General features: G+C 32.5%; 1 long non-coding RNA gene across 1 annotated transcript; it reads right to left on the bottom strand.

The window, feature by feature from the left end:
• Nucleotides 1-22,734: 22,734 nt before the first annotated feature.
• On the bottom strand, nt 22,735-24,315 carry LOC121213694 (uncharacterized). Its single transcript, XR_005909148.1, has 3 exons — nt 24,148-24,315; nt 23,738-24,032; nt 22,735-23,052 (listed from the first exon to the last, which is right to left on the bottom strand). It is a non-coding gene; the product is annotated as an uncharacterized lncRNA (long non-coding RNA).
• Nucleotides 24,316-25,421: the final 1,106 nt, after the last annotated feature.

Here is a 25,421-nt window from a genome sequence, read left to right as displayed (position 1 = left end):
TGGTGTGTAACGGATGGATGTTAAGAATGGGATTGCATTGCATGTTTGATGTATGATATTTTTTAATGCTTGTTTTCCGTCGAGGGTTGTACACATTGAGTTTGCGAAAACTCACCCCCTCTTTTATTTTATTTTCAGGTGATGCTCTGTAGACAGTTCGATGTTTGGAGGGACTCTGGGTGGCTAGCTAGCAAGACAAATTTGGACTTTTTTTTAGCTTATAAGTTTTATTTTACTAAGTATGTTTCAGACCAGATTGTAATAAAGTTTTCATTATGCTATTATTACATAAATTATTACTATTATTTTCATTGTAATTACGAGAAGTTGAACATGGGTTTCCTAAATTATAGTATGTTTTCTACATTTCCGCAACTTAATTTTTAAATGATAAGTTTTCTTAAATCAAATGTTTTAAACAAGGCTTTCGCAACTGAAAGGTGTGTTTATTTTTTTTAGTTAATTAAGGTTTCTTTTGTTTAAGAAGGGTTTTCAATGAAAACACGGTTTTCGCTAAAACACTTCAATGTAACACGCCAGATTCGACCATAATGTCTGGGCCGGGTTTGGGGTGTTACAGGAACAAAAATGAAATACTGAATATACTGAATCATCACTTAAACAAGCAACCCTACTGAAATATACTGTATGATACTAAAATGAGTAAAAGCTCACTAATTATCTGAGTGTTACTCAACTGAGTGTTACCTACTGATATACCGACTAAAGCTCAACTGAGCGATATCTACTAATATACTAAATAAAGCTCAACCGAGTGATATCTACTAATATACTGAATAAAGCTAAACTGAGTGTTATTTACTGATATACTAAGTAAGCTCAATCGAGTATTATCCATTAAATATACTAAACTACTGCACTGATTGTGAAACAGTGATCAAGGTTGCATATGGTATAAACCTCTATATTTGCTCTAACTCAATTACTATGGCTAATTGGAAAGGTTTCTCATTTATAAAAGGAACTTACCAAGCTATATCCAAGCTTACCTATATTTGGTTCATTTTTTAGATTATGTTTTGAAGGCTTAGAGGATCTCAACACCAGAAATCACACTATCCAGGAGATCTTTGGTAGATTTTGTCTTAATTTGGTATATATGGCATATACTAGGATTTCTTTTGTATGTTTGATATTAAATCCTAGTGGAGCAAGTATACTTAAGTTGCGCTATTTGATTGTAACACCCTTAACCCGTATCTGTCGCCGGAAAAAGGTTACGGGGTATTATCAAACGAAACACAACATCCGGACTTTCATGGATACACAAAGAAATTAATCATTTAATACACTACATTTGAACATATACTAAATCAAACCAAATATTACAGGTTACACATAAATTAAATAACATTCAACCATAATCGTTATCAAATGGCCGGATATAAGCATATGGATTAAAATGTCTCATTACTCATTACTTAAGACCAAACATACATGCAACCTTATTATAAATTTTATCTAAACCAACTTACTTATTAAAAACCTAAGTTACTATTCATATGGTCATTTACTAAAACTTTAGCCTAGTATATATATAACATCCTAAATACATATGCCTTATATGATATCAACTTCCGTTATGCTCTATCACTTTATACGCATAAAATATCTCCAAGAACCAAACCAAATAATCAAACATATTATTATAATTTTCATACCAACATACCAATTATATATATAGGTCCAATACATAATAATTATTCATCCAACATTTTTAGCATACCAAAACTGAATTTTAACATGCTATTATCACTTATCAAACAAAATAACAAAAGTCATATTCAAAACTAATTCAATAATCACATATTCGGCTATATATATCCATGTAACCAAAATAATTAAACTTTAATATCAAATATTTATCACACCAATTATCTAACATTCATAAAAAATTAATTCACCTTTTTGCCAAATCAAATCATGATCATTTCACAAGCTATTCTTTACACCTAAAATCATATTTACAATCAATGATACAAAACATACAAATATTATTTGTATCTACTTCATTACATAACCGAATATTCATACTTCAAATCATAGCCATTTACTTAATATGTTCGACTTATATATTAAACTTATCACTCAACAAAATATTCAACCACAATTTTACATCGTACTAATGATACCAAACACATATACTTTGGCATAATTTCATCAACATTAACATATATATATTAATCATGGCTCACGTATAAACATTTATAATGGCCAAAACATCAAACCACAAATCGAGTATATCCATAGTATAGTCAAACTTAAAAACCAAACTTAACATAATTAAACCAGTCATTTTGGTACAAAGAATAACCAAGAAGTACACTTATTTCATATGCTTATTACTATGCTTAAAATTACATATTAAAACATCATATGTATACCATGAAACATAATTCCCACATTAGAACTAAACATAAACGAATATACATAAATAATACCACATATAATTAATCAAAACAATTATATAACATATTCGTTACTTACCATTTAGCTCCCGAACATAATAAGCCAATATTGATTCAAATATATATATCCATTATTTTATCTCAATACTAAGCTAAAATTTACCATCATTCACCATCCAAAATGAACTAACTATTAAACCTATTATACCTTATACTTACATTTTTATTGCTGAATTATTTAACTAAACATCACAAACATATAGACCAAATGATCATATTCACAAAAATATAATTATCTCATTTCAAATTGCTAAATCATTAATTAACCTATTAATCAAATCAAACCTTATAGCCAAATACCAACTCACATAGCAAAACCTTAACCGAACATATCAACCAAATTCACATATATTTATCTATTTATAAACCATAACCTGACCACCAAAACCACAACCAAACATAACCATAATTTGATCAAAACATAAAATCCAAACTTAACAAAATAATAAGTCATTTTGGCATTGCTAATAATTACATAACCCAAATCAAATATATATATATAAACTTAAGCTACCCTATACATGCCATAGGTTTAAGTTCAACTTTATAAAAATACTGAAACAGTCGATAGTGTGATAGACTTTGCTGATGATCCCCGAGCTCGTAACTAGACTCCAAAATCTATAAAATAGAAACAAACATAAACACACACAATAAGCTATCATAGCTTAGTAAGTCATAAGCAATAATAATCAAATGAACATTAGTATATTAAATCAATTAAACCAAATCGAATAATCTTTAATTAATTACAGATTTTTCATGTTTGAAACTCATATACCATCACATAAACAATATCTAATTATATTAACTTGGTCGAATACACATATATTCTTAAGCATATATAATTCTTACTTTCATAGTGCATATTTCGTATGTTTATCTTAAGTATATACTTACCCTATCTTTCAAGTCATTTAACTTAACACATACCTGACATTTTAGCTCGATTTCACATTGGATCTTAACTCGATATTGCCCATTGAACCATTCAGAATTTAATAGGATACTCAAATAATCACACATATCGTACAATGCCAACGTCCCAGACGTGGTCTTACATGTAATCACATATCGATGCCATTGTCCCAGATAAGGTCTTACTCACACACATATAACAAAATCACATATCGATGCCAACGTATTAAATGTGGTCTTACTCGCACACATATAACAGAATCACATATCGATGCCAATGTATTAAACGTAGTCTTACTCACACACATATATCAATGCCATGGTCTTACTCGCACATCACATATCAGAATTCTATGTCATGACATATGTATCCTAACTATTCCTAAGGTTCATACAGGGCTTTCGGACGTCATAACTCGGTCGAAACGAAATTTGTAAATATAGCTCCCTAGCATAAACACATTCCAGCTAACAACATATACACTTCGCATAATTCATTTCAGCATAATAAGCTCGTATTTATATAAAATAAACAACATCTCTTTGCTTATAAACTTACCTCAGACAACAGTAATCAAAACCGGACGGCTAATCGACAACTTTAGTTTTCCCCCGGTCCAAATTCGATTTCTTTGGTTCTTGATCTAAACAAATTCAAATTAAACTCATTCAAACATATTTTTACTCAATTTAGTCCAAAAACACTTAAATGGGAAAATTACCATTTTATCCCTAACATTTTACACTTTTTACAATTTAGTCCAAATTGCTCAAAACACAAAACATGCAAAATTTGCACATACCATGCTTAGGCCGAATACTACCCATGTTCATGCAAGTCCACACTTTCATTTATTTCACATTTTAGTCCCTCAATTTATTATTTTTACAATTTAGCCCTAATTACTCAATTTCATCAAAAATTCCAATACAAAACATATTAATCCAAAACATATCTTTCATAATTCATCAACTAACATCACAAAGCTCAATTATTCATCAATGACATAACTTAAAATATTCATAAAAATCAGAAATTCAAGCATGGGCTTTGTACATTACACTACTACGATCTCAAAAACGTAAAAATTATAAAAAACCGAGCTAGTTACATACCTTAATAAGCTAGTCTTTGGCCAAACCCTTAAAGCTTTGTTTTTCTTTCTTTATTTTTGTTATTTGGTCATAATAAGGAAGATGAAAAAATGGCTTTTAACTTGATGTTTTATTATATACATGTTATTATATATTTTACTAAATTAACCTTTAAACTAAAATATAAAACCACTATGTTATAATGTCACAACCGTTTATCACATTTAACTATGGTAATATTGCAACTTAAATACCTCAATTTAAAAAGAGAACAACAATTTGGTCCTTTCACATTTAACCATCAAATTTTCATTTTACGATTTAAGCCCTTTTTATTAAATCGAACACTCAAACAACAAAATTAAATCACGAAAATTTCACAGTTATTAATTCACACATAATAAACACAGAAAATAATTTTTAAATATTTTTTTGACTCAGATTCGTGGTACCGAAACCATCATTCCGATTAGGGTCTAAATCGGGCTGTTACATTGATGGTAACAAAAGAAGCATGTTTGTTTACCTTAAGTTAAGTGTTAATCATGAATGATATAATATTGACATTAGATGTGGATATGATATAAAGTGAAATAGGTGTTGTTGATGAATAACTATACTTTGTATATGTCATTTTGAAGTTGAAATGTCATGAAATATTTTGTGGTGTCAATGAGGGCACATTGGTTTGATATATATAGGTTGAATTTATTGGCATGTTTAAGTGTGTTTGGATATGGATTTTGACCTATGAAATTATGTAATTGAGTGTATTAGGTACCCAAGAGAAAGGGTAAAATTTGAGCAAGGAATTAGTCATTTTTGTGCATACACAGTCTGGGACACTGGCTGTCACACGACCGTGTGAAGCACATAGGTAACCCACGCAGGCGTGTGCCTAGAGCGTTTTTAAAACCAATATAGGTGCAATTTTCACAGGGCCTGACACATGGCCTACGACTTAGCTATGTGATCCAAATCAGAGAGTTACACGGTCCATACACACGGGCGTGTGGGATAGCCACACAGGTTGGGCTCTCACACGGCCTGGGCACACGGCTGTATGACCCCTGACTTGAAATTTTTCAATTTCTTCCTAAATATTCTGATTTGTTCCGAATTGGTCCCTAAATGTCCATAATTTATTGTTAGAGTTTCAAAAGCTCGATCTAAGGCCTAAAATGAATGGTCTCTTTCTTATTGAATATTACTTGTGATTATGGGATTGAATTTGTGATATCTCGAATTAGGGCCTAATAGGAATAGTGGTTTCGAGACCATAAATCTGAGATAGAAATAATTATTTTATGATTATTTTGAGGTCTATGATATGATTTCATGATTGTGTGAAAATTTCGTGAAGAAATTCTATGCATAAAGTGCTTAATTTGAAGTTAGGGACTAAATTGAATAAGTTACAAAACTTGTATTCTAGAAGTTTCTAGTATGAAATTGCTTTGAAATATTAATTAGGAGGTCTTAAATAGAAATTTGACCAATTTCTAAGTTTATGGACAAAAATTGGACATGGATGGAATTTTTGAAAGTTTAATAAGGAAGGGCATTTTGGTCATTTTGATATTAAATGAAATAAAATGGAAAAAATAACACAAAAATGATCATCTTCTCCATAAGTTGCTGCCAAAATTTTCTCTCCACCATAGCTAGGGTTTCAACACTTTTAAGCCTTGATTGTAAGTGATTTCTATGCCCGTTTTTAATGTTCTTTACATTTTTGAAATCCTCGTAGCTCGGTTTACCTGTTTCTACCAATATTTTGAGCTAGGGTTTATATTTAAAAATTTAACCATGAATGATATGCATGAATTTTGATGTTTTATGGTAGAATATGAAGCTTGAGATTGTGTTAAACAACTTTTGCTAAGTGATTTTATGTAAAAACTACTAAAATGACATAATTGGTAAAAATACCTAATGTTCATAAGTACATGTTAGAGTGAGAATTGGATGTTTCTGTAGAAGGGAAAAATGATCAGCATATCATAAAACATAAGAAAATAGGATGAAGTTTAATTTACGAGATTTGGGTCAAAAGTGTAAATATGTGAAAGTTTAGGGGCAAAATTGTAATTATTTAAAAATATGATTTTGGGTTGATTTGAATAATATGAGTCCTAATTAGGCTATATTTGAAATGATAGAGCAAGGAAAATCAAAATTCGGGCTAAAATTAGCAAATACCAAGTTGTGGACAAAATGGTAAAAATGGCCATTTTCGCATACGAGGTAAGTTCAAATGTAAATATTGTAATATAACCATTATTTTAAATCATTTAATGCTATTTATACGATATTATGATTGTTATCATGCAATTCTATACTTTGTGGTCATTGTTGGACAACATGCAAAAATTTTATGAATTATGTGAAAAATGTGAAAGACTACTGAAGTATCGTCATGGGTATTCCAAGGAGAATGGTAAAGGAGTACGAACGAGGAAATTCCCGTTGAACCTTAGGAATAGGTTCGGATATTTGGGCATCCGAACTCGTTGAGTTGAGTCTGAGTTCACTTATGGATGCGAACGTCCGAACTAGTTGAGTTGAGTCCGAGTTCGTGAGATGTAACTAGGCATCCGAGCTCATTGAGTTGAGTCCGAGTTCACTTATGGATGCGAACGTCCGAACTCGTTGAGTTGAGTCCGAGTTCGTGAGATGTAACTAGGCATCCGAGCTCGTTGAGTTGAGTCCGAGTTCACTTATGGATGCGAACGCCTGAGCTCGTTGAGTTGAGTCCAAGTTCGCTTATAGGTGGGTTACATGGTAGCTTGGCTACATATGTGGCACTTATGTGCAAACTTTCCATGTATCCGAGTTATATTCCGATGTGTTCAACAGGTAAAATTCTAGTGAAATGGAAGAATACTCAAGATGCAAGTGACGTATTGGTAAGTGTTGTGGAATGGGCACTTTGGACATGTATGTACTTAACCCTCGGGTTGAGACTTGATACGACAACAATAATGTAGTAAGACGATGAATGATGAATAGAAATGTGATATATGTTTTGGTGATATTATGCTAATGTTGGTTGGTATAATTGCTTTATTAAGTTATTTGTTATTTGCATGTGAACTTACTAAGCATTTATGCTTACTCCTTCCCTTCCATTCCTTGTAGTTTTGACAAGCCGATTTGGAGATCAAGACGGTCGGAGGCACGCTCACACTATCAACGGACCATCTCAGTATGGTGGCTTGCATATTTTGGGAATATGGCATGTATAACATTATAACCTTTTTGTGTATATAATCTTATGATATAGCTCATGGATGACATGAAAATTTTTGAGAATGATTAGCTATTGGAGTGGCTAATCGAGATTATATTTGATAACACGTATGCTTTATGTGCTAACTAATCTATGGAAATCCATAAAATGGTGAAATTGGCTATAAAACAGAATCACACAGCAGCAATGATGTGAGTTTGAAAAATCACTAAAAATAGTAGAGATAGAATTAGATGATGAATAAAATATGGAATTTAAGCTTAATGAATCTATTTTCATGTGGAAGAAACAAAATAGGTAAAAGAGTTGTATTTTATGAGATATTAACGTTTTGGTGAAATAGGGTCAGAGCAATTTCTGGATTCCCTGTTCTGACTTTAGAAATTCACCATACTTTGTGTAAACATAATTAGGACTCAAAATTTATATGTATGGATTCCTTATTTAGTCTAGTTTTAATTGAAATAAATGGCATAGTCATTGGATTTCTGTACAGAAAGAAATTTGATTAGTAGTGCACAGGGGTCAGAGTAGCCAAACCCTAAAATAGGGTAGACTTTAACTAATAAACTGTATTAATTGGCCTGACCAAAAATTCTAGAAAAAACTTAATAGATATATATATAAGTGTAGTTTCAGGAAAATTTACGGATCTTAATTTTGAGTTTCGAAACTCGAGATATGAATTTTTAAGTGACTGTGACGCAGTTGGCCAGCTTGTTTGGAAATTTTAAAAATAAATTGTTTGAGCTGTTTAATTAATGAATTAAGTCCGTTAACACCTCGTACTCGACTCCGGCGATGGTATCGGGTACGGGGGCGTTACAGAATTGAATATTGAATATTAATTGTTATTAACTGTTCCAACTTGGCTAGTAACATCTTGTATCCTATTTTGGCAACATAAACGAGATAAGGGTGTTACATCCCATTCCCTCTCCATATTCCTAATATTTCTATTATTTTTCAATCAAGAACCCAAAAAAGCCAATTTTGAAAACTGCAATATGCACCATTGATTGTCCCTATATGCACCGGTCATTGCCTCATCAGTTCATCTCTGACTCCATATTTTCTTTTATTATTATTATTAAAAAAACCTCATGATTTATTCATTTTAGATTTGCAACCTTAACATCTACTTCCTACCTTAGAGATTTTTTGGGTCTAATTTAAAATAAAAAAGTAAAAAATTGTAACACCCAAACCCGGCCTAGATGTTAATGTCAGATTATGGAGGTTACAACGCTCATAAAAACATTGTCGATTAACTTACGCAAACACTTAGTTTTAATTCCAGAGTAATAAAGTTATTTAATTTATCAAAAACACAAGTTTTCAGAAGAACGCATGTAAACAGTTAAACGAAAATCTTATTTTATTATTTTATAAAAACAATACCAAATGTTTAACCAATTGAGTTGTAAAAAGTCGTAATTAATTTCAAAGCCTTGTAGCGGAAAAATACTTTTAAAATTCTTATTTATTAAAATTATAAGATTCATTAGTTATGTCATCTTGGGTGTGTTTACGAGTTTTAAATAAAACATCTGTAAAAACAAACACCAAAACCAAGAATATAACATTCCAAAACAAATTAAAATCCAAAAGACCGTAAAGTCTAAAATTAAAAACCAAATCAACTTTTACCAACTTGAGTGAATCAAGCTCCAAAGTCATTGCAAAGTTCTAAGTCAGAAGTACACCGGAAACGAATTAAACAAACGAGTGAGCTAGAAGCCCAGAGTGTGATCCGACCCACAAAATGTACATAAATAACAGATACGTTAACAGTTACAAATTTGACATATACTCACATATATAACCGGATATATATATTTATAATCATATACAAGTGTAGACACCAATATCGAAACAAATTCTTACTCCTAACGTACATATATGCAAATAGCATATCAAAATGTCATAACAGATCCAGAAGCATATATCTTTTCGGACAGTCATAATTTTTAGAAATTTATATTTATCTATCGGATCATAATATCATATTAGAATAGAGTAAATCCTACCCCCATCTGCTACACACCAACTTCATCCAACCAATCACACCAAATAGGACTACAAGAGTCCATCCATCCAATCACATCGGGTTGTGGTGGTATGCCACTCATAATAGTGCAGCTGATCTGTCAGATAGATATTATGTTTTAACCGCCAAACTTGCAGTAATACTACCAGAAAACATTTCCTCCATCATATCAAAAACCATCCTAATGCAAATGCAAAATCATATTAACTTACATACATAACAGATAGGTGGTATGCCATGCATACCTAAACACATGTTTTACAGAGCATAATACAACACATAACTTATACATATTGTATCATATCTTATTTCTTATACTATCAGAACATAGATCGTATTTACATTTTTCACGTACCTTAACCACATCACTTACAGACACATATTGACAACTATCACGTTTCGAGTCTTATTTAAGCCAAATGGACCCCACGAAAGATCTAATTATGCATTTATAAGTCAAATGGGCCTAAGTGTAAAATTTCTAAAAAATGGGCCCACATGCCAGTGTGCCCCGCACGGCCTACCCAAGTTGCTCGTATAATTGCACATGCCTGTGTGCTCCATATTGCCAGCCACACGACTGTGTGATGAACAACAGTCTTGAAACAACCTCTATTTTCTCGAGTTTTTCGAGCCCTAAATGACGTTTCAGGTTAGAATCACACACCTCATTATTATTCTGATTAACCACACAAACGAGCACTTCTAAATCCTACATATGACATTAAAACGCATCAATTAACAGACATGAATTAACCCAATACTAACATTAAAGCTTGAATTTGATGCACACAACTTAGCAAAATCAGTCTCTAAACTAATATACCAACACTTACCTTGCAAAAATAGCAACTTATCACCGACTTAGTTCGTCGGAAGAGCACCAGTCACATATCGTTCTTCTCTTAATAACACGCAAACGATAAAATTAAAACCAAAAACACTTGAAACCCATCTCCTCAACATAAATCTTAATACACGCAAATACCCTAATCCTATGAAAATACATTACCTGATGATTTAATTGTAATATCCTTAAACTAGGTCTAGTGGTTTTGGATATATATTTTTTGTGTTTTGAGTGTGAAACTAGGTATTTATAGGGTTTCTAGTAATTTTTAATTTAATTTAGGAGGTTAATTTCATCTAAAATCAATTAAACAATAATCCGAAAAATTTTAAAAATATTTTCAAAAAATTAATTTTAAAGATTGTAAATAATTATTAGTGAAAATAATCAATTTGGGTTGAAAAAGAATTTTAAAATATTTTTTATTGGGGGTAATTTGAGTAAATTTTAAATATTAATTAAATAGGATTTAATTGTAAAACAAGGGAAAATTTAGAGTATTCATATGACAAATAAACCTTAAAATTCAAAATTTTGGAGGGAAAGGAATAAATGGTAAGGAAAGGGAAATGTAGGAGTGGCCATTAGGCAAAATTCCCAATTTTTAAATTTCTGGCGAGTGGTTTCATCTTTAAAACTAATATATCTAGCTCATTTTTCACACATTTTACATCATATTAGAGAGCTTTAAAATTCATTTTCTTTGCATGATTTTAAAGATCTATCATCAGAGAATATATCCAACCAATTTGGTTCTTAAAATACTCTCTCAATTCACCTGAAATTATTCTCAAAAGTAGCCAAAAATATTCTGAATTTTCTCAAGTTCTTGAATCAAGATTTTCAATCAACAAATTTAGAGCGAATCAATATTCAATCCTAAATTTGTTTTTATGATGATTAGAAACACTTTTACATGATTTGAGAGTCAATTAAAGGATTTTTATCAATGTTGTAACATCCCTTACCTGTAATCGATGCCGGAATAAGGTACGAGGCATTACCGGACTTATACACAAGCAATCCCTTCAAAATCGAGGCAAAAATTTTCATCCAAATTTAAAACTTTTCACAAACATTCGTAATGTCCCTAAAACGAACCTACAAGGTCCAAAACATACATTGAAAGCGGTAAGGGGCTAAATCGAGAACTTTAGAAAATTTCACAACACTTAGAAAATTTTTCATGTTTTAATAGCCACATGCCAGTGTGGCTAGGGACAAGCCCGTGTGGGCAGGTCGTGTGGTCACATACGCCAGTGTCCTTAACCCGTGTAACTCTCTGTTTGTCACCCAAGAACAAATTGAAGACACATGGCCAAGTCAAACTCCCGTGTACAAGGCCGTGTGGTCGATTTAAAATTTATGATTTTTCATAAAATAGGTGCAGACTTCACACGCCCAGGGCACACGCCCGTGCTTGAGGCCTTGTCATCCACATGGCTGAGACACACACCATGTTTCTGCCCGTGTGTTCAATTCTGAGCATTCTGTTTTGCAACAATTAAGGTGCAGGGGACACATGGCCAGAACACACGCCCATGGGGCAAGCCGTGTGTCACACACAGCCTAGACTCACGCCCGTGTGTCTACCCGTGTGGACAAAAACAAGGCTATTTACCCAGCCATTTTGTTACCCCTTTTATGCACACACCTACACAACAAAACATAACACCAATCCAAGCAATTACATTTAACCAATTCAGCCACAATCAAGACATCCACACATCATTCACATGCTACCATTTGCCACATACAAGCATCACATACTTATCAACTTAAACCATGCAAAATTCCACATCCATGAAAACATCATCAGATGCATATATACTTAAACCAATATTAGCCAATTTCAATGGTCATTTACAAAATGAATTATCAACCAATATAGGCCAACACATTAGGCCAATTCAATTATGACACATAATAAAATAACGAAGTCTCTATACATGCCATAACTCAAAACGTCAAATTCAATGGTACCCAAAATTACCCGTTGAACCACTTGGAATACTAAAGGATTCTCGGGAGTCCCGTACACACAGAATCGTACCAATACCATATCCCAGATATGGTCTTACATGTAATCTCGTATCGATGCCAATAGCCCAGCTATGGTCTTACATGAAATCTTACATCGATTCTGTATCCTAGATATGGTCTTACACAAAGTCTCATATTGATGTCATATCCTAGATATGGTCTTACATGTAGTCTTAGTAACCCTAATCCCATGACATTTGTATCCTATATATTGCTAAGGTTCAACTGAGATTTCATGCTTGTAGTAAATTTGTCAAATATGTCCATGAGTCAATCATAATTTATACAATAATAAAGCGTTTAAAACATAATTAAAACAATGCATTATTTACATAAGAACTTACCTCGGTACAAAAATAGTAGAAATGTGACCTAATCATTAAACACTTTCTTTTTCCCCTGATCTAGGTCCGAACCTCATTTCTCTTGATCTATAATAGAAAATTTAACTCATTTATTATTCACATTACTCAATTCAGTTCAAAATCACATTAGGGCTAAATTACAATTTTGTGCCTAAACTTTGACATTTTTACACTTTGGTCCCTAGGCTTGTAAATTGAAATAGATTCAATTTCTTCGACTCTTAAGCCTAGCCGAAGCTCTTTCATGCTTATATCAGCCCATATTTTTCATTTAATCACACTTTTACTACCCATTTTGTGACTTTTTACAAATAGGTCCTTTTTGACATTTTCATCAAAAATCACCTAGCAAAAGTTGTTTATCTTACATCTAACATACATTTCCTACCATTAGACATCAAAATGCACAAATATTCATCATGGGTAAAATTTTAGACTTTGATTTTCTTTCAAATTAGTCTTTGAAATAGCTAGATTAGGTTACAAGAATCTGAAAAATATAAAAATCATTAAAAATGGGGCTAGAACGGACTTACAATTGATCTTGGAAGATGAAAAAACCCTAGCTATGGTTCCCCCTTGAGAATTTCGGCCATGGGAAGAAAATGGACAAAAACTAGCTTTTAATTTGATTTTTTAATTCATTTATAAACCAAATGACCAAAATGCTCCTAACTTAAAACAGAAAATTTCTCTTACTTCATGTCCATTTTTGTCTACTAACTTAACAAATGGTCTAATTACCATCTAAGGACCTTCAATTTAAAATTTCATAACAATTAGACACCTCTAGCATGTAGAACTCAACTTTTGCACTTTTTACAATTTAGCCATTTTTGCTAAATTGAGTGATCAAACGTCAAAATTTTCAAACGAAATTTTCACGAAATCATTCCATAAAACTGTAGACCATAAAAATGTAATAAAAAAAGTTTTACTATATCAGATTTATGGTCCCAAAACCATTGTTCTGACTAGGCCCTAAATCGGGTTGTTACAATTCTCCCCCCTTTAGGGATTTTCATCCCCGAAAATCTTACCAGACAATAGGTTTGGGTACTATTTTCTCATAGCCTTCTTGGGTTCCCACATAGCCTCTTTGACTCCATGTCATTGCTATAAAGCTTTCACTGGGGCTATACTCTTATTTCTCAACTTTTAACTTTCCGAACTAAAATCTTGATAGGTTCTTCACCATACGTCATATCCGGTCGAATCTCAATCTCTGTTAGAGAAATCACATGTGAAGGATTAGAACGATATCATCGCAACATCGACACGTGAAACACATTATGGATCCTTTCCAACTCTGTCGGTAAAACTATCCAATATGCTACTGACCTTACTCTTTCAACGACTTCGTACAGCCCAATGAAATGTGGACTTAACTTGCATTTACGACCAAATCTTAGAATCTTCTTCCACAGAGATACTTTCAAAAATTCTTTATCATCGACCTGATATTCGATCTCTTTTCTTTTCAAATTTGTGTATGACTTTTGTCGATCTGCAGCTGTTTTCAAGCAATTACAGATTACCTTTACTTTTTCTTTAGTTTCCCTAACCAAGTCAACCTCGTGAATCTATTTCTCACTAAGCTCGGTCTAATACAAGGGTGTTCGGCACTTGTGGCCATACAATGCCTCATAAGGTGCCAACTTAATACTCGATTGAAAACTGTTTTTGTAAGCAAACTCGACTAATTGTAGATACTTTTCCCAACTACCCTTGAATTATAAAACACAACAACGGAGCATATCTTCGAGTACTTGAATCGTTCTTTCAGACCGACCGTCAGTTTGTGGATGAAATGTAGTACTAAAGTTCAACTTTGTACCCAAAGCCTCTTATAACTTCTTCCAAAATCTCGAAGTGAAACTTGGATCTCTATCCGAAATAATAGACATAAGCACCTCGTGCAATCTCACAATCTCAGAAATGTACAATTCGGCTAACTTATCAAGTGAGTAGTCAATACGTACCAGAATAAAGTAAGTAAATTTCCTTAATCTACCAACAACAACCTAGATGACATCTTTCTTTTTCAGAGTCAAAGGCAACCCAGTTACAAAGTCCATAGTAATCTTATCCCATTTCCACTCGGGCACCATCACTAGCTGAAGTAAACCTGAAGGCACTTAGTGTTCGACTTTTACTTTTTGACAAACCAAACACTTCGAAACAAAATCTGAAATATCTCGTTTCATTCCTGACCACCAATACAATTTCTTCAAATCATTATACATTTTCATACTACCCGGATGCATAAATAAAAAACCATTATGTGCTTCATGAAGAATTTTCTGAATAAGTTCATCATTTTTCGGTACACAAACTCTGCCTCAGAACATCAAACAATCATCAGATCGATATGAAAATATGAATCACTTCCCGATTCACAATAAACTCTTTTAGCTTGCAAATCACTGTCACATTTCTGAGCTTCACAAATTTGTTGAAGAAATAATGGTCTAACTCTCAACTCAGCTAGAATCGAACCATTATCGGACAAAGTCAACCGTGTATTCATCACTCTTAAAGAAAACAAAGTCTTTCTACTCAATGCATCTGCGACCACATTTGCCTTACTCGAGTGGTAATCAATTACTAGCTCATAATCTTTCAGTAACTCAAGCCATCTCCATTACCACAAGTTTAAATCTTTTGAGTCATCAAGTATTTTAAACTCTTATGATCAGTAAAGATATGACATTTCTTACTATACAAATGATGTCTCCAAATTTTTAAAGCAAATACAATGGCGGCTAATTCCAAATCATACGTCGAATAATTATTCTCTTGCAGTTTCAACTGTCTCGAGACATAAGCTATCACTTTGCCCTCTTGCATCAACACACATCCTAATCCATTTAGTGACGCGTCACTATAAATTACGAATTCTTTTCTTGGTTCAAGTTGTACTAAAACCGGCGCCTCAGTCAATAATGATTTCAACTTCTCAAAACTTTGCTGACATTTTTTGGACTATTCAAACTTAACATCTTTTTGCAACAAATTCGTCAGAGGAATAGCAATCATAAAAAATCCTTTGACAAAACGTCAGTAATATCTGGCTAAGCCCAAAAAGCTTCTAACTTTAGATGCATTTCTCGGTGGTTTCCAATCAACAATTGCTGAGATCTTATTTGGATCAACCTGAATACCATCGCCTGAAACAATATGTCCCAAAAATTTGACTTCTTGGAGCCAAAACTCACTTTTACTGAATTTAGCAAACAACTGCTTATCTCTTGAATCTGCAATACTGTTCTCAAGTGCTCACCATGCTCAGACTCGTCTCGAGAATAAATCAGGATATCATCGATGAACACAACCACAAACTTATCTAAATATGGTCAGAAGATTCTATTCATCAAGTCCATAAAAACAGCAGGTACATTAGTCAGTCTGAAAGGCATAACAAGAAATTCATAGTGCCCATACCTTGTCCTAAAAGCGGTTTTTGGCATATCCAACTCTTTGACTCTCAACTGATAGTAGCCAGATCTTAAATCAATCTTCAAGAATACTGTTGCTCCTCTCAACTGATCAAACAAGTCATCAATCCTCGGTAAAGGATACTTGTTCTTTATACTCACCTTGTTGAGCTGACGGTAATGGATCGGTCTTTCTTCTTTACAAATAACACTGGAGCACCCTAGGGAGAAAAACTCAGTCTCACAAAATAACGTCCAGGCTGGGTTTGGGGTGTTACACCAACTATATCTAATGGTTCCAAAAATTTACAATGCCAACATATTGAAGTAATACACATTTACAGATCACGTCATTATAGGCTAACAATTTTTAATAGAGCTCACAGTACCACAACACGTCATAGAATAGCTTGCAAAATAAAACATTAAGCATAAAACAATAGCATAGTAGACTTAGGGTTCGCACACCGCATATATATACATTTATATATAATAGATAGAACAAAAATTTTTAATGCAAAGGTATATAAATATATTTTTTATATTGAAACCCACACATGCATACATATAATACAAAACCCTTTTAATGCAAAGTTATGTACATATATTATTTATAATAACCTTTGCGCATGCATTCATTATATATAATAATTCCCTTTTACATCAATGTATATATATTACATAAATTAAAAGCCACAAACCTATATATATTATATAACAAACTTTAGAGGCTAATATATATTACATATTTAACCTAACCTTGGACGCCAGTATACATTTTACTCAAGGTTCGCATAGCATGTAACAACACACAGACATAGATTCATGCTAAGAGTTCGCACAACGCATAGATGAGGTTTACACAATGCATAGAAGAGGTTCGCACATACACATGCTCAATTTGCCACATGAAGATAGGGTTCACACGTTTTACTTGCTTTCAGTAGAGTGTGACCTCGTTTTCAAATATAGCATATAGTGTACTCACCTTGTTCACCATAATGTCGATTATGTGACCTTTTCCTCCCTTTTGTCTCTGCTAGTCGATGCTCCTTCGGTATTTTCATCTTCACATGAAAAAATACACACCACATATCATCTAAAACAATTTAATTCATTCTCTATTCAACAACAGTCCACTACTTACGTTACCTCTTGCAGATTTTTATTATTCTAATACTTACCCCATTTCCTAACTTTTAACCCTTCTAACATGCATATATTTGTAGATCTAGACTGTTAATGAAATGTTAATCTCACCTAAATATTTCCTTTAAGAATCAGTCACTGTTCATTATCTTCCTCAAGAACAAAACCATTTTAAACAACATTTCATAGCTTCACCAGCTTCAATCTACCATTTTTATGAAGCCAAATCATAAAAAAAACAAGGATTATTTATATTTTCTAACTAAATCATAGATACTTTAGTCAAAAGCATTTCATGCATATTTTATATGAAAATAGATTGTTTACCTTCGATCTTACTATCCTTCGTGACTTTTGAGAGGTCCGCTCAATAACCGAACCAAAGTTTAAGAAGAAAAAGTTGGTGTTTTACTTGAGAATTTAAAGAAGAAAATGGTGCTTTGTTACTTAGAAAATGTAATGCACAATAAAATTTTGAAGGAAAATTAACTACCAAATGCAACAACTTTTGAAATGAAGAAAGTTTAAAAAGAAAGAAAATGATAAAAAAGGAAATTAAAACACGAGAAGCAAATGAGCAGTGACAGCTTTTATAGCCAAATTAATTTATATACTTGGTTTATTTATCCTATAGATCCCTCCTAATTCTACCATTGTTTTAATAAATCCCCCACTAACCATTAGTCCTATTTTACCTATTTAAGTTCTCTACTTTGATATTATTCCTATTTAGTCCTAATTACTAATGTAATTTCTATTTACTCTTTTTTTAATCTATAATTTAATGTCAATACCATCGGTACGGTTTCCAGGATGTGACAATCTAAGGTTGGGATAAAAATGGGTAGGTATGATTAAAATTAATACATACCTACAAGGCTGAAAAGTATAAATTAAAGTGCTGCAAAGATAGGGAAAGGTATGGATGCAAACACTGCTCCAAATTTTCCTGCACAAAATATCATATATGTTAAGATTAAATCACTATTTGGATCTAATTTAATAACTATTTTACATTGGAGTATGAACTTTTTTTTCCAAAGTTAGGTTTTGAGCTTAGTAAATTGTTCTCGCATTGAGACTTGAATTAGGTAATCGTTCCTACTTTGGGCTTGAACTTGTTTTTGTCCAAGTTAGTCATTGAACTTGAAAATTTTTCCCACATTGGGGCCTAAACTCTAGGGTTTTTAAGGACTAACTTGAACCAAAAAAATTTCAAACCCCATTGTGAGAACAACTGCAAAATTCAAGGTTTAATTTAGATAAAAAAATCCAAGCTCCAAAGTAGAATCAATTGTCAAATTTAAGGTTTAAGGTTCCGCAATATGGGAAAATTTGTCAAGTTCAGATCTCAAAAAGTAATTTAACCCTTTGTATTACCTAAATTTTATTTCTTTTCAACATATTTTTAGATATGAATATAAGTATGATTGTTCAAATATATATATAGAGAGAGAGAGATTGCGCGTATCAATGTTGAACATATACCCAATATAGAGAAAAACATCATGAAGCCAACAGTAATCTGATCAACTTGGTGACTTCCAACTCGGGTTAGTCCTAGGAGTTTGATGTTTTCCCTAAAAGAATAACTATGATATCACCAATGAGGGATTGGTCCTTATTGTAAAGCCAGCGAAGCCTTAAGTTGGAGTTTCATAATGTTTGAGTCTAATCTATGGAGGATTTTCTTCGGTTATACAATGGTTTTTGGGTAACTTGTTCTCAGTTTTTCCTCGAGAAGGGCTTGTTTGATTAATAGTTATGTTAAACTGTCGTACCTGCCAGCCAATGCCATAGCTTAGTACGTAAGCCATAGGAGGATTCACTAATTCATTGCAATGACGAGTGGTTTGTAACACCCCAAACCCAGCCTAGACGTTATGGCTGAATTTGGCGATGTCACATGATAGGGCTTTAGAAATCGCAATGATGTTAAGACCATTTCTCTGTTTGTTCCACTTTTCATTATCTTATACTAACTTCAAAAACATATCATTTGTTTCCAATCATTATCCATTTTCAAAACATTATACTTTGCGTAAGCTTTTAAAATAATTTGTGAATTTGTGTGTATTTTGATGAAATGTTTGTTCGTATTGAAAACTCAAGTTTTCTTACTAATAGTAGTAAAACCATAAACATTGCAAATCCTAAATTTAAAAAAATACGTAATGGCCATAATTACATTAAAATTTCCCAAATAAAAATTAAAACCATGATAAGTATAAACCATAAATCTAACGTGAGGTAGTAGCAGTGGTCACTGTCGAGTCCTCTGCTACGCCGATCCGCCTAATGCTGGGGATTACCTGAACAGATTAAATAGAAAAGGATGAGTTTTAGCAAACTCAGTGTGTAATCCCCAAAGAAAATTTACACACAGCATAATATCCGAAATCAATCATATATTTATATATAGTTCGGGCCTTTACAGAATCAGTGTGGACCTTAGCCCACTTATATACAAAATCAGATAAAAATTAGGGCCTTAACCCATCTCAGATATAACATGCAGAACAAAACATAATAACAGAGTCTTACCCACGAGCCTCTACACATCAACTCCGTCCAACCCTCCATGTAGGGATAAAATCGACCCACCCATCCCTACACACCATACTGTACTGACTTGTGGCACATAATCAGATAATTGCAGCTGAGCTGCCAGATTTCAGGCTTAAGAGCCTTTCAGAATACTTCCTCCAAAATGTCAACCCAACCTCGATGCAATGCAACATAAAATATGCAATTTATCAGATCTTATAATCAATTTAGATATCACAGTTCATGCCCAATACAGAAATCAGACAGTCAGACTCATTTAGGAGTCTAAGTAATGCTTATTGACCCTACAGTAGGTCCACAGTCGACTTGGGTGACCCGTGCAACTGTACAAATCATTTCAAAAAAATAGGCTTACATGCCCTGTGGCCTGTCCGTGTGGGCCCACACGCACGTGTGGCCACATGACCTAAATTGGCATTAGCCATGTGGATCACATGGTCTGGCCCAAAAATCCCACACGCCCATGTGGTTCATCCATGTGAGCCCATACGCCCGTGTGGCCTACACGACCCAATAGGTCGAGCCCGTGTGTTGCATACGACCTCATCTCGCCATCATACGGCGGTGTCCTTCGCGTATGGCCTGACCTCATCAGTCACACAGCCGTGTTGTGGCTCACAACCTTACATACGGCTTACCACACGACCTACCACACGGCCGTGTGGCGTCAACAAAATCATTTTTTGGCTTTCATCGATTCTAATTTTTTGTGTGTCTGGGTACACACCTAGTATCCATTCGAAACTAAAACAACCCCAAGCACTCTAGAACCTATTATTGACCGATAAATACCAAATTAAACACTTGATACGCATTAAAACTGAATTGAAATGGAGAATCCCCAAAAAATGCATAAACAAATTACCAATAACAAATGAACTCAATCCCGATTCAGGTTAAAGAAGTGTGACTTCCAATCTCACAGCTTCCTCCTAAACACAAACTAAACTTATTAAATAATGATTCTACAGTCCCAAAACCAACACATTACTTACACATATATTGAATGCGCGATTTGCGATAACAGAAAAGAATCAGAGGAAAAGATGGATTAAATATAAAGGCAAGCAGGGAACGGCTAAAATTTCAGTACCAACTTGGTAGCAAAAAGGGGTAATGGAAAGGGGAAAAAATGGCGGCTACCAGAGAGGAAAAAGAAAAGGAAAAGGTGTCAGAAAATCAGAGAGTGGAACCACACCACCACTACTCAAAAACCTGGTCAAAACCAACTCTTGCCGAACAGGTAGCAAAAATTATCCGCCATTTTCCCACACAAGGTTACGAACACCGGACCTCAAGCAACTTAACACTCCACTTACCCACATGACTAACAAGCCCATTCTAACATATTCTTACAATTAATTAAACTTAAGCCTACTGAACAAGAGTTAGGCTTTATTCATAAAAATACCAAAAATTTACCCAAGTTGTGGCTTGAACTTGGGACCTCACACACATACCCAGAAAACTTGACCGCTAAAGCAGTTACACAATTATATCAACTATTTACAGAAACAAATTTATCAAATTTTGGGGCATTACATCGTTTATTATATAGGCTATTTGGATAACATAAGCATAAGAACCTCCTATAACTATTGGCAACCTTGTCCCAAAAAGTGCTTGGACAATCGTGTTATCATTTAAAAATTTGGCTGTTAGGTTTATGTTTTTATCCACATTGTCACTTGAATTTGAAAATTAAATTCCTTTCGGTCTTTGAATTTAAGGTATTATCATTTAAAATTTAAAAATTTTATATAAATTTTCAAGCGACGATTACATTCACTGTCAATAATTAAAGAACTAGTTGAATAGGTGAAACCATCGATTTTTGATTCAACCAGTTTGACGGATTCCATCGCCAAACATTTTATAAAACTTTGACAGCTTTTAATATTGACATAATAGTAATTTTAGCTCTCATCATTTATACATTGTGTCAATTTAATCTTGATTCAAAAAAAATTCAATTCCCTAACATTTATATAGTGCAATTACAGTTTTGTTTTTATTTGTAACATTCAAGGTTAAATTTAAAACAATAAAAAAAGATAAAATTATTATATTAAATTTTTAGATTTTTATAAAATTATTATATTAAATTTTTAGATTTTTTAATTTTAATATAGTTTGGATCAAATTTAATAGATAAATTTATTTTTTTAGCTTTTAAGGTGAAAGAGTCATAACAAAAAAAATCAAATTATACAATATGTAAAAGTTAAAGGTTATTTTTAGAGTCAAAACTAAATTGATACAATGTATAAATATTGATTATTAAAATTTTTATTATGCCAATTTTATAAATAAAAAACAAAAAATTTATATAAAAAAATAATTAAATAGTATCTGGTTCAATAGTATTCTAAAAATAATTATATCGTAAGCCTAAATGCATAAAATGTTATCACATTGCAATATTTTTTGTTGAAGTGTATTTTTAAAAATAATTAAGTTTAAGAAAAATATTCTTAATAACATAGAATATAAAAAAAACAAAATTTGTTTGCAAAATAAATATAATTATAGGAGTTACAACGTCATCAAAAAAATTTATACCTATGCTAATGATTAAGCAACTGAGGTAGGTTTTGCTGGGATAGGGGTGGGACATGCAGCTGGATTTTGTTTGCCACTAACTTTAGGCTTCACATTCAAACATTGTGATACTGCAGGTCCAGTCGGTCCACAGTGCATAATTTCAATGTCTACAAATTCCACATTTTCACAAGGCAAAGTAGCACTACAAATAATCTTGACAGCTTTTGGACGCGCAGAAGTGCCTTGAATGTTTTTGAAACTAATGTTGCTTAGTTTAACTATTGATTCTTCCTGCATTAACAAAATAATGATTCAATGACCGATTAACTCTTTTTGCTCTCTTATGATTTTGATAAACATGTACATACATTTATTTTGCATTTCTTCCATAGGCAATATTTCTGATCAATTATAATAGTAGAACTGACATTGGTCATGGTAATATCCTCAAAGTGAATATTCGAACAAGTGCCAGGTTCAGCACCTGCCCAACTTTTGATTCTAGCACCATTGGAAGTATTAGTCATGGTGCAGTTTTTACTGTAAATCCATCAACGAGTTTTTCATTTTCAAACAATCCGAGACTGGCAATACTGATACCATGTCCTGGTCCACAAGTTACTCCATTGATAACCAAAATTTTGGAACCATCCCCAATTGAAACACAGTCATCACTAGTTTTTATCTCCGAGTTAAGAACATTGACCCCATTTGATCTCCCAAAGTGAATCCCATCTGGGTTTGGGCTTTCGTCACGTGCAGATATGGTGAAATGTTCGAAAGTAATGTTTTTGTATCCTAGAACATTAACATGGAACTACTTGCTGTTTTTGGTAATTATATCTTGTATCATTGCGTTGGTTAAAAAATCAAACCTTAGGTTTTGTTTATTTCTAGAATGAAACAAAAAATAATTATTACTTAATTCTATTTATAAAAATAAAAATCATAACTTCACAATAAGAAAATGACTTACAATAGGAAGTGAACCACAATAATCATGACCTTTGCAACCTTCCTTTTTATAAGCAATGGTTCTCTGGCCGTCGAAAAGTCCTCCACTAGACAATTTGAGATTTTCAATTCTATTGAAGGCAATCCATTTAGGCTTATTGGAAGCAAAGGGTCTGCCGGAGCCTTCACAGTGCCTTCAACTTGAAGCTCAATAGGAGCCTTGCAAGGACCATCTAAGGTAGCTGTACTTAAAAAAATATATCCCTTTAGGAATCACAATTTTTTGCGAAGATGTCGAGGCAAGCATCCAACAATGGCTAAAACCAAATAAAAAAATAAAAAAGATACATATAAAGATAAGAGATTTGGAAAATAGTTATGCATACTTTGATCTGCTAACTATAAAGTTATATGATATTTTGCTTATCTTACTCAAATCTGTTTTCTTGTTTGCCTTTTCACCAAACTTCGCAACAGAACACCACCACCTCCTCCTTGACCTTCAACGGATGATATGGACAAAAGTACTAGTATTAACATGGATGAAACAAAATTAAGTTGAATAGCCATACTTTATTTTTATTTACTTCAAAGAGAGAATGATTTCTTTTGTTTTGTTTTAACCAACAAAACATTTTCTATTTTAATTAGCGTGGTTAAATAATATGACTGAGTTTTACTTACTATAATTAGCACTTCTTTTTCTTTTTGGAAGGAATTAACTCGTTAATTTGCCAACAAACTTGATATAGTAAAAAAAATTAACTAACACGTGACTTAATATAACTATTTAAGGTTTCTATATATAAATGAAGATGATGAATAAAATTGTCGACTTAGCCCGATTGGCATCGACAATGTTGCACATGCAGGAGATCGTGGGTTCGGGCATGTTGAAGGCCATTAATGCTCTCATATATTACGGGTTGGTGAGGAGTTTTGAGTAGTTCTAGGCATTGTATAAAAAAACGATGAATAAAATTATCCATTATTAAGTTCTTTTCTATATTATATTAATAGTTTATTATATGGTTAGATGTAGATAATTAAATATGTATGTTTAATAATATTGAAAATTATAATATTTTATTAATTTTAAATATTTTTAAAAATAAAAATTTATTAATAATATAATAATATTAAGCTTGACTTCAGTTAAGTTTTATATTAAAATAAAATCACCCATAAAGGGTAAGTCATACTAGAGGGAAAAAAAAGGCTTATTTTTTGTTGACTTGTAAGTTATTTTCCATTGACCAAACTATTTTCCATGAAACAAACACAGGAAAATGTAGAAAATATTTTTCGGAAACTATTTTCAATGAAATAAACAGAGCCTGCCTTGATTGAGTTTGTATCACAAGCCAACGGGCACCAACTCTGTTGGGTAGATTACTTTAATTCAAAGTCTCATTGCAATTTCATATAATTATTTCATGTATCAACAATGATATACAAGTGTAGTTATAATGCTACTAAGTATCTTTGTTTTTTTTTTCTAAAGAATAAGCATAATATGCAAGTATGCTTTTATTTTATTTCAATTTAATGGTAAGGTTTTTTTTTTTTAAAAAAATCCATTCAACAAAAAAAATTAGAAGTGAGGATCAAATCTCGAATAAATGTACAAAATAAGATATAAATAAAAAATGAATTACAAAAGAACATTATACTTTGTTTGAATCAAGTTGAAAACTCTATCATAT

Source organism: Gossypium hirsutum, chromosome A02, assembly GCF_007990345.1.
Source record: "Gossypium hirsutum isolate 1008001.06 chromosome A02, Gossypium_hirsutum_v2.1, whole genome shotgun sequence".
Lineage (NCBI taxonomy): Eukaryota > Viridiplantae > Streptophyta > Magnoliopsida > Malvales > Malvaceae > Gossypium > Gossypium hirsutum.
The sequence above is the reverse complement of the archived record's forward strand: the minus strand, read 5'-3'. Positions and strand labels throughout refer to the sequence as shown.